The 9,931-nt window shown below is 58.5% G+C and overlaps 1 long non-coding RNA gene across 1 annotated transcript; it reads right to left on the bottom strand.

The window, feature by feature from the left end:
• Window positions 1–1,227: 1,227 nt before the first annotated feature.
• Window positions 1,228–9,397, bottom strand: LOC121075914. Its single transcript, XR_005823241.1, has 3 exons — window positions 9,185–9,397; window positions 1,426–1,646; window positions 1,228–1,341 (listed from the first exon to the last, which is right to left on the bottom strand). It is a non-coding gene; the product is annotated as an uncharacterized LOC121075914 (long non-coding RNA).
• Between the last annotated feature and the right edge of the window lie 534 nt (window positions 9,398–9,931).

The following is a 9,931-nucleotide window of genomic DNA, read 5'->3' as shown; positions in this document are numbered from 1 at the left end:
CTCATTGCCAGGCAGTCACGGGATGGTCCTGAAAAACACCTCTAAAATAAGTGGGGCAATGGAAGGGAAATCTCCGCCTGAAAAATGTGTGTCCCCATCTGTTAAACAATATTCAGGTGCTCCTGCATTTACACTTTCTCCAGATTTATGCGGCGATGTCTTTCGAAGGCAGATTGTCTATGAGAAGAACAGATGGATGGAGCAATCCTCCCATCCGAGCTCTGCACCAGGACTGAAGAAGTTTGTAATCTGCTTCTTGTCTGCAGAGCCAAGGCTCCGAATGAAGCCCCCTCTGGTCCAACACGCTGGGTAGCTCAAGAACTTGTGGCAGAGCCCAGAAAGCCCTGGTTTTCCTCGTCCTTTTTTTGCAGGTTTTTCCATCAGGTCCTGTTCTGTGAACGCAACAACGGTGCCAGGAATTTTTTCTGTGTGAGCACCGAGAACATGGGGCGAAGAGAGCGGGGCAGCCGAGACCAAATTTCCTGCTTCCCCGCAGGTACGGGAGAGCACTTTTCCAGATGTCTGCCTGCTCCCCAGGCTTCGTGCCACACGGGTGAGCGAAGCCTCCCGGGCTGCCAGCCCGCTATCCCCAGCCTTTCATCAGCACCGAATTTGCTGCGAAATGGGAAAAATCATTTCGCGAAAGCAAAATAATCCCCAGTCGTATCGGCATCCCGGTTCTCCATCTCTCTGTTTCCTCTCTCTGTTGACATTCAAAGGAAAACAATGTGATTGTTAATTACAAACTGTTTTGAATGCATGCAGGAGACTGTTTCAGAGCCAGAGCCAGCCCGAGGCAGGAAGGCTGAGGACACGACGTGTGCCGAGCTGCTTTAAAGGGCAGCAGGTTCCGCTGTAATTAATGCTGATGCAATCACCGTGCCAGACACGGGGTGGAAACCTTACCTTGCGCAGCTTCCCACCCGTCTCTTCTCTACCTATCCGGCTTCACTTTGGGCCGGGTGGAAAACGCCGAAATACCAAGGGAGTGCTTTGCATTTCAAAGAAGTTGGTGCATAAGGGATGTTGTGATTCATTAGTTGTCCCTCAGCGCATCGGTGTGCCGGTGCCCACAGATAAATCGGCAGCCCCTACTGGAATTCTTAGGCTTGTTTTCTGCTGGCAAGTCCGAGGAGCAGGGAGCACGGATGGGATTGAGGACACCAGCCCAAGGCTGGCAACTCAGCCCCCGTCAGGAGAAGGGCAGAGCTGGAGCTGGGTGCCCCAGTTAATGCTCCAAAGTGTCGTTTTCCCCCAGTCTGGATGATCTTTTTAATCCCTTCGTGGTCCGTGGGGGAAGCACTGTCACAGCAGCCTGACGATGTGTGGGATGAAAGAGAGCTGTAAACACAGGAGAGGGTTGGGATATGGTAAAAAGGTAAAATATACAGGTATGGAGTGGTGTGCACAGTGCCTTGTGCGTACTGGGCAAGGCTGAAACAGGCTCAGGTGCAGCCACGGGGATGTGTGTGACACACGGATGGGGACACATGGATGGGGACACACGGAGCAGACCCAGGTGTGTGGCACGAGGGCAGCTGAGAAGCAGCAGTTCGGGGCGGAGGGATGCTCACAGGGTCCGGCACTGGCCCTGTGCACGGCGTGCTCCTGCCTTGCATGCTCCTGGCTCCAGGTAAACCTGGGGGCTCTTGGTGCACAGCAAAACCCGTGGGTCAGGAGAGGGGTGGCAGGGACAAGTACGGGTGGCAGAGAGGGGAGGAGAGGCAGAGAGGTTTGTGCTTCCACCTGCTCCCTGCTCTGCCGTTCAGAGGCAGCCGGGCTGGGCTGGCTGTAAGGAAGGAGAGAGCGCAAGCAGGCTCCTGTGGTGCTCTCTCATCTCTCTGCTGCCCACACACTCCGCGGGACTGGGAGCTGCAGATTGGAAGGTGGCTGGTGAGCAGAGCTCGTCTCAGAGCTGAGCCCCGCGCCTCTCGGCCAAGGAACGCACAGCAGCCCCGGGCTGGGCAGGGAGAGGCTTTGAGGGGGGATTTCCCCAGGGGACAGCTCCGGGGAGACCTTTCCTCAGCCCCCAGAAGAGCGTGGAGCAGGCAAGGGGGTGTGAGCCCACGAACAGGCTGCAGGGTGCCAGGACAGTGAGGAAAAGCAGAAATGTCCCGCAGGGCTCCGCAGGGCACAGGGTGGCTGGCCAGGCTGTCTTCTCCTTGCCACCTCTTGGAAACTGCTGGGAAGGGGGCGTCCCTTTGCTCTGAGCCCCCCGAGCAGCTCTCACCCACCCTGTGACCGCCTTTTTCCCCTCCTGTCCTGCTTCCTCGCCCACAACCCTGCTACTGTTCAGCCAAAGCGCCCGGGGTGCTTTGCTGTCCCCTGCCCAGCTCGCCTCCAGCTTTATCCCCCTGCACCTGGCTCCTCCTCCCCAAAAAGGCTGCCCAGGAGCACCGCAGCTCCATGGCAGACCACATCCTCCGGCACCTCAGCTTCTCTCCCCACCCAACCCCATCCACGTGCCCCCACATCAGCACCTTCCCTCCCCGCAGCCCCCCAGCGTGGCATCGTGCCAGCGGTGCCCCCGCCTCCGCAGCCCCAGCAGCCTCCCTGAGCCCACTGCCATCATTTCAGACCCCCACCCCCCACCCCGGGCCCCGACCGCCAGGAGAGGGACCACCGGTGGTGGCCGTGGCCTCGCTCCGCGTTGTGGCTGCGCTCCTCCTCCTCCTCCTCTGCTCGCAGCCTTCCTCCCACGGGAGCGGTGACTAATGCCGCTCGCGCACGCTCCTCCGCGGCGTGTGTGCATCATCCCGCGGGGGTGTGCGAGGGTGAGGAGCGGGCGCAGGCGGAGGAAGGGGGGAGAGCTGGTGCCAGAGCGTGAGACGGGCTGGGGAACCTGCGTGGGGGCTCGGGGGGGGGACAGCCCGGGGGCTGCGTGCCAGCAGCAGGGCGCAGCCGGGGCTGGGGACATCCAGGTGGCACTTGGAAGGGGGATGTGGTTCATGGGGTGTTCATCATGAGTGGGGTGAACCTGGAGGAGCTGGGAGCATTGGGAACACTGGGAAGAGCACTCTGCTGGGTGGTTTTATTGGAACCAGGTGAGAAATGGGGAGTGGGGGGTCAGGGAGAATGGCTGAGGGTGAGGAGGAGACAGTGGGGTGGCCCAGCTCTGCACAGTGTCCCTTTTGTGGGCTGCTCCATCACCTGGGGGTGTCAGACCCTCAAGAAAAGGAACTGTCCTGGGGCAGGCACCTTAGGGAGCTTTCTCTGCCCCAGCTGTCCCGCCAGCCTCCCTCCAGTCCCTGCACAGGGCAGTGCCTTGGGGACCTGGGGGACACAGGGTGCCGAGGGATGCGGGATGCTGAGGGGTGCAGGAGGCAGCCCCAGAAATCCAAATCCACACAAATTCTTAACCCAGCCAAGGAAAACCACGTTGCACTGAGGTTTTCTCTCACCTGCAGTGGCCCATCCAGCCTCGGGTGCCTGTGTGCCATTTATCAGTGCACGGGCGCTCTCGTGGAGACCTTGGAGGTGGCTCCCAGGGGCTGCAGGCCTGCAGCCAGGGCCGCCCTTGCTCCCTGGGGTGACCACAGCCAAGATCTCAGGTTTTGGCTGCAGGACGGGTACCAGCATGCAGGCTACCAGGTACAGCAACGCCCCAGGTACAGCAACCCCCCCTGCTCCCGGGACATCCAGGAGCGAGACCCTCGGCCCTCGTCCTTGTCACCCTGCCGAGGGGAGGCCGGGAGGCTGCAGAAGGGAGGCCCAGGCGGTGCGTTTAAACAAGCCGGGTTTAACGCGGCTCTGTTTTCCAGGCACAGGGGGGTGGTTTTCTTTACAAGCCCACTTAAGAGCGGAGGAGGGCTGCAGGGCCGGCGTCCCAGCGGGCTCCGGCGCCCCGCGCTGCCAACCGCAGCCCCGCGAGCCCGCGGTAATGGCCTAGAGAGAGGGGGAGAAAGCCAGAGCCGTCTGCTAATGCGAGCAGAGCAGACAGAGCTGCCCGCCGCTCCTCGCCCCCTCCTCCTCCTCCTCCTCCCGCCTTCGCCTGAGCCCTGCCCAGATGGTCATCCTGGATTTTGGGGCCCTGGGGGGGCTGGAAGGGGTTGGGGTGGGGATGGGGATGGGGTTAGGGATGGGATGGCAATGGGGTAGGGATGGGGTTAGGGATGGGGATGAGGTTATGGAAGGGGATGGACAGGCAGCTGGGGCAGTGGGTACGATAGGAAAGGCTGTCACTGAGAGTCTGGGTGGCAATGTTAGGGAGCAAGGGACCACGAGACCCTCCTGCACCTTTCCTTCTGCAAAGCTGGTGTGCTAGCAGCCACACGGTGTCTGCACAGACCCTACGCAGGGTCAGAGATGTCCCATCTGCCCAGCATGTCCTCGGGGTTGAAGGTGGGAAGGTCACTGGCAGGTGAGCCTGGCTGCAGAGGACAAGCCTTTAGCAGGTCTGCTTGTTTGGAAGGAAGCGGGGTGCTGCCTGGTGCGACCTCACAGCGGGATGGATCAAGTCCACGTCGCTGGCAGGAGGCAGATTCAGTGCTCACAGCCTTGGTGCTCCTTTTTATCGGCAGTGTCACCGTCAGATGGGACAGGGATGGATGCAGAGCCGGGGCGCAGCGATTCTCTGCCCAGACTCTGCCCAGCTCTCACCAGAAGCACGCCCTGGGACAGTTTAGGTATGCTGAAAGTGTCCAAGCCTCTGTTTGCAAAGTTCCCAGGTGCAGCAGTCGGCAAATATTGAAGCAGCAGGTCAGCATCTGCGCTGACTTAGAGAATTTCTCGAGACCTAAGGAATCCCCTGAAAAGCCCCCAGACCTCACACCCCATCACCGGCCCAGTGACCACAGGAGGCGTGAGCCAGCAGCGGTGGGGATCGGTGTCATAAACCATCAGCAGCTGCTGGAGCCCCAGGCAGGAGGTTTCTTAGAGGGCCCTGCGTATTTTTTGGCACCTCCAGACACAAAAATTGGACCCCCAGGAACGCCCCATCCTGGGCTGCCTCCATCCATCACATCAGGGCAGGCTCTTTGGCCACCCCTCACCCAGAAGGGTCTCAGGGCTCCTGGCAGCCACGAAGCACTTTGTCAGCTCCTACAGGCAGGTCTCTGCTCCAGGCTGAGCCCCTCAGCACCAGGCGGTGGTTTTGGCACCGAAGATGGAGCAGACACTGCCTGCAGCTCAGCGGTGCTGTGCAGGGACTGCTCGCAGGGGTCTGCTGCAAGCAGGTACCTGGCCAGGTCCCCTGCTCAGGCACCATCTACCAACACCCTGCTCCCGGCAGTGTGACCACAGGTTTGTGTCAGCTGGAGATATGAGGCTGAAATGAAGACAAATGAGAGCAGAAGGAATGAAGAAAAAAAAAATAAAAAGAAAGAAATCCCTCTTCAAAACACATTTGAACTCAGGATGAAAAAACAACTCGGCAGTGAGGGTTTCTTTTCTTCTTCTCCCCAAACTTCAAGAACTCAAATGTGGGTGTGAATATCACTTTAAGGATTTATAAAATGACACATGGCCTCACCTGTCAGCATGCCAAAATCTGAATGTCGGTTTTAATTACACCGAATATTTTACTTTCTTATGCAGAGGCATAATCAATTATCTTATTTAAAGGCATTACGATAATGTGTGTGTAAAATGGAGCCATTCCCTGTATTGCATTAGATTCTCTAATTATAGGAGAATGTTTGGAGCTAAAATGTCAGCCTGTCATCTGGCGGGTGTGTAATTCATGATCTGCATTCGCCGGCGCGGATGGAACTGACAAAAATTGCATCCATTCCCTTCCACAGCTTTGGCCTCAAATTTGCCTGGTCTGGAAGTGACAAATCCCCCCCACCCATCAGCACTGAATACAGAAAGTCCTGTCCCATCTGATCCCATCTGATCCCATCTCATCCCATCCCATCACATCCATCCCATCACATCCACCCCACCCCACCCCACGCTATCCCATCCCATCCCATCCCAACCTAACCCATCCCATCCCATCCCATCCCATCCCCAACACTGTAGGGACCTGACTTCAAACAAGTGCTTCCTGCTTGTGGGTATTTGTAGCTAAACCTCGGTGTGCCCAGAGGGCACCTGTGAAGCAAATCCCATGCTCTGGCTGAGCACAGCACCGTCAGGATGTGTCCAGCACCATCCTCCCACCCCTCCTGGTGGGAGAAGCCAAGGCAGGAGCGGCAGCGGGGCAGCACGTGACTGCAGAAATCATCGGGGACTCTTATCCGCCCTCCTCTGAATTACTAATAACGAGCCCCCTCCAACTCCCTGTTATTAAAGCAGAGGGATTAGATAAAAATAGTGCCTGTTTCTTGGGAGCCCAGCCCTTCCTGTAAGCATTACCCACGTGGAAGCAGCCCGGAGGCTTCCCTCCTGGTTCCAGTTAGCTGGTTTCTGCAGGGCGGCTCGTGGTCCCGTCCGTGCTGTCCCCTCGGGGTCAGCAGCCACGTGGGGCAGCAGGGGGAGAGGAGCCCCTTTAGAATCAGGGGAAGGACAGGCTTGGATTTTTTTGGATTATTATCCATTAATTATGCAGCTTTCGCAGTGAAGGAGGAATACGGCACTGGATGCTGTCAGACAGCACTTTTAGAGGGCACCCCAGGGGGTGATGAAGCTGCCCCCCTCGGCTGGGCACCATTTCAACTCACAGCAGGAGCGGGGTGAAATCTGGAATTGCTCTGACAGCACCAAACTGGTGGTGGTGATGCACACAGGACGAGGGGCAGCGAGGACCTTCACCCTAGGCGTGACACCTCAGCAGCACCATGACGAAGAGGATGGTCCTGACGATGAAGAGGATGGTCCCAAAGAAGAAAACGGAGGAGCCGGGTGTGCTCCTGGGCTCTGCTCATCGCCCCTGCACCTCCAACCCATGGAGATGGCAGCCCTGGCACCGCTTCCACCTTCCCTCTCTCCCCCTGGCACACGGGTTTCATAATGGAGGCATCCCAAAGCTGCCAAGGAGCCGCATCATGCCATTAAGAGGCTTATTAAAAAGTGATGCTCCGATTTAACACCTATTAGCCAGCACAGCGCCCTTCCTCTGCGCGGGGGAGCCTGCAAATGGAAGCCCCGGCTCCCAGCAGAACCCTAAGTGGCCGAGTTTAACTTTATGGCTCCAATTAGAGGCAGTGCTAAGGCAGCCCTGGCGCTGTGGGTTTATTAACACTCGTCCAGGAGCAGGCTTGGGCAGGGCTGTGCCAGCCCTGTGCCCTGTGCCACTGCGGTGCCACATCCCCGCCGGGGCACGGCGCAGGAGCAGGAGGAGAGCAGCCACCTTCCAATCTGGAGCTGTTTAAACAGCCTTGCGTGTTCAGGGATGTTTACAGGCCACTTTTGCCTAATAAAGTCATTTTTTTTAGCAGCTCACATCACCCTAATTACTTGTCACCATAATGCAAGACAGCTCTCGTGCGCTGCGCTCGCAGGGCCAGCAGGAGAGGCATGGAGACATCCCGCAGCTCCTTGGGCACGGCCCCGCAGCCACCTCCATCCCCAGCAGTGGGACTGGGGACATGCAGCCCCTGCACCCTGCAGCTCCAGCACACCTCGGCAGGGCCCAACGGGGTGCGGGGGCAGGAAGGAGGGCGATGGAGGGGCACAAACGGGCTCAGAGGATGGAGATTTGGTGTCGCGCGTTCCCAGCCCCAGCGCTCGAGGGGATTTCCCTGTGCACCTGCGCTTTCCCGTTTCCCCATCGCGGCCCCATAAATCAGCAGCCCCAGCCCCTGCGTCCCGGTGATGGGATGGGAGCAGCATTTCGGCATCTTGCTGCTGCCCCGGGACTGCGAACCTCACGCTCAGGTATCTGTCCTGCAGCCCTTGGCCAGACAGACACCCCAGCCCTGAGCCACCAGGCAGGGCCAGCCCAGGAATTGGTTTCAGAGCTCACCTCCAGCACAAATCCAGAGGCACCGGGGACACCCACTGCCCCATTGGACCCCCATAGCTCACCCCCTCCCTTGCTCTCCCTCCAGCCCCCCCGGGCAGCAATAAAACCCCGGGCAGGGTCTCCTTGCTGCAGCTCCCTCCCCATCCCCACCAGCACCCGTCACCCGGCGTGCCCCCACCAGCACTCCGTCATTTCCCCGCACCGAGTGACATCCAGCAGCTCTTCTTCCCTCTCTGCTCAGCCAAACAAACAAACAAACAGTCCCGGGCCCTCGCAACCAGAGGAAAATTAGTAGCAGGTGAAAGCAGGCCTTAATGAGACCAAACTGTTCCTAACGCAGCCGGGGGACAATGTTTCTTTCCCCTCCCTTTTGCTGTTCTGGGGTTTGTATGGCAAAAAAAACGGGGAATGCTTTTTGGCTTTTCCTGAGCAAAGCACACATCTAAAGGAGAGGGACCTGTGTCCCCCCTGCTCCCGGCACGGCTGCCATCAGCCACCTTGGTGGGATCCAACCCTCAGCCCCGCGTGAAGCTCTGCGAAGTGGAAACTAATGGAAACAAATAAAAACTTCATTCCAGCTTAACTTGAACTACTTTGTTTCATTCTCAGGTTGCTTAACTTGCTTTGTTAAGCCTTTAAAAAACAAGGAGGATCAACTGCAAAGCCTCAGCCCCCAGCATCTGGGAACACAAAGTCCGAAGCCTGGGTTCCAGACAGGCTCCCGAAGCATCTGGCTGTGGTCACAAGCTGCCCGAAAAATGCTGCAATGTCTTGGAGCCGAAGCGAGCTGCGGTGCTCGCCTCCAGTCCTTGGGTAGCTTTTGTTCTCCCCGGCACTATTTGCTCCGCGTTTGTTTACACGGAGAAAAGCCCCCCCGCCCCGCTCCCCAGCACGTATTGGAGGTTACGGGGTATTTATAGCTCAGCTGAGCTTGCTAAATGCCTTCTTCTAGGAAAACAGTTACACACGCTGCCTGTCCTGACTCCGTTTAATCCCTCTCAACTGGCTGCTGCCACTGGGAACCCAGCAGGGGCTCAGCACCACCCGGGTCCAGATGGGCACCGGGTTCAGTTTGGGGACACCACCGGCTAGGTGGGAGCAGCCAGGGAACCCCAGCTGGAGTGGGACAGCTCCGGGAATCACACGGATGCACAGGAGGAGCATCCCGATGCTGGAGGACCCCACGTTTTTCCTCCAGGTACTGCCTGGACGATATCAGAACGGAGCCAGGAGTGCCACCCCCTGCCTGCCCCCTGGCTGTCCCCAGGGCAGCTCCGAAGCCACCTCCATGCCCCCGTCTGGCGGTGCCCATCACAGCTGGCACGATTTACTCACCAAGCTTTGCTCACTGCACGTGGGCACAGCTCGGGGCTGTCCCTGGGATGCTCAGATCCCCCCACACCAGTGCCTTGGCTGAACGCTGCTCTGCTCCCTTTTAATGTATAGGAGGGAGACGGCTGAGATCACCGTGGGGTTTTATTGTCAGATTTGGCAGCCTTTTCCTATTTGCTTGGATTGAGATACAAATTGAATTCGGTTTTCCCCTGCTGACTCAGTTAGCTGTTATAGGATAGCGCGTGGTAATGTATCAGAGGGGAAAGATTTCTTTTTCAGGTGCGTGCGAGGTGGGGTTCGCCGCGCCCTGCCCCGCGTGTTCCCGGTGGGGCTTTGCATGGCCAAAGACTTCTCCAGCTCCTTCCCGTCACCAGCCAGCCGCAGCCACAGCTGGCTGGGGGATTTTTTGGTGGCATCCTGGCTCCTCTTTCCCCGAGCCCTGCAATGTCTCGGCGCAGAGGAAATCGAACCTACAATGAAATCATTTCCTAAACCCGCTCCCCACCCGTATCCACCCCCTCCCTCGGTCCCTATCGGTCACCTCCCTGCGAAGAGCACAGGAAAGCAGTTCTGGGGCTCTTTGGCTGCTCCTGCAGCCACCCCCCTGCCGAGGAGCCTTCAAGCCCCCTCCACCCTCGTGTCCTCCACCCGTGCAGACCAGCACCGGCTCCGGCTCCCCAGCACCCCTCAGCCGTGCCACCAGCGGGGACTTTTCATGGCAAACCCATAAAACCCTCCCATGCCCGG

This window comes from Cygnus olor, chromosome 11 (genome assembly GCF_009769625.2).
Source record: "Cygnus olor isolate bCygOlo1 chromosome 11, bCygOlo1.pri.v2, whole genome shotgun sequence".
Classification (NCBI taxonomy): Eukaryota; Metazoa; Chordata; class Aves; order Anseriformes; family Anatidae; genus Cygnus; species Cygnus olor.
The sequence above is the reverse complement of the archived record's forward strand: the minus strand, read 5'-3'. Positions and strand labels throughout refer to the sequence as shown.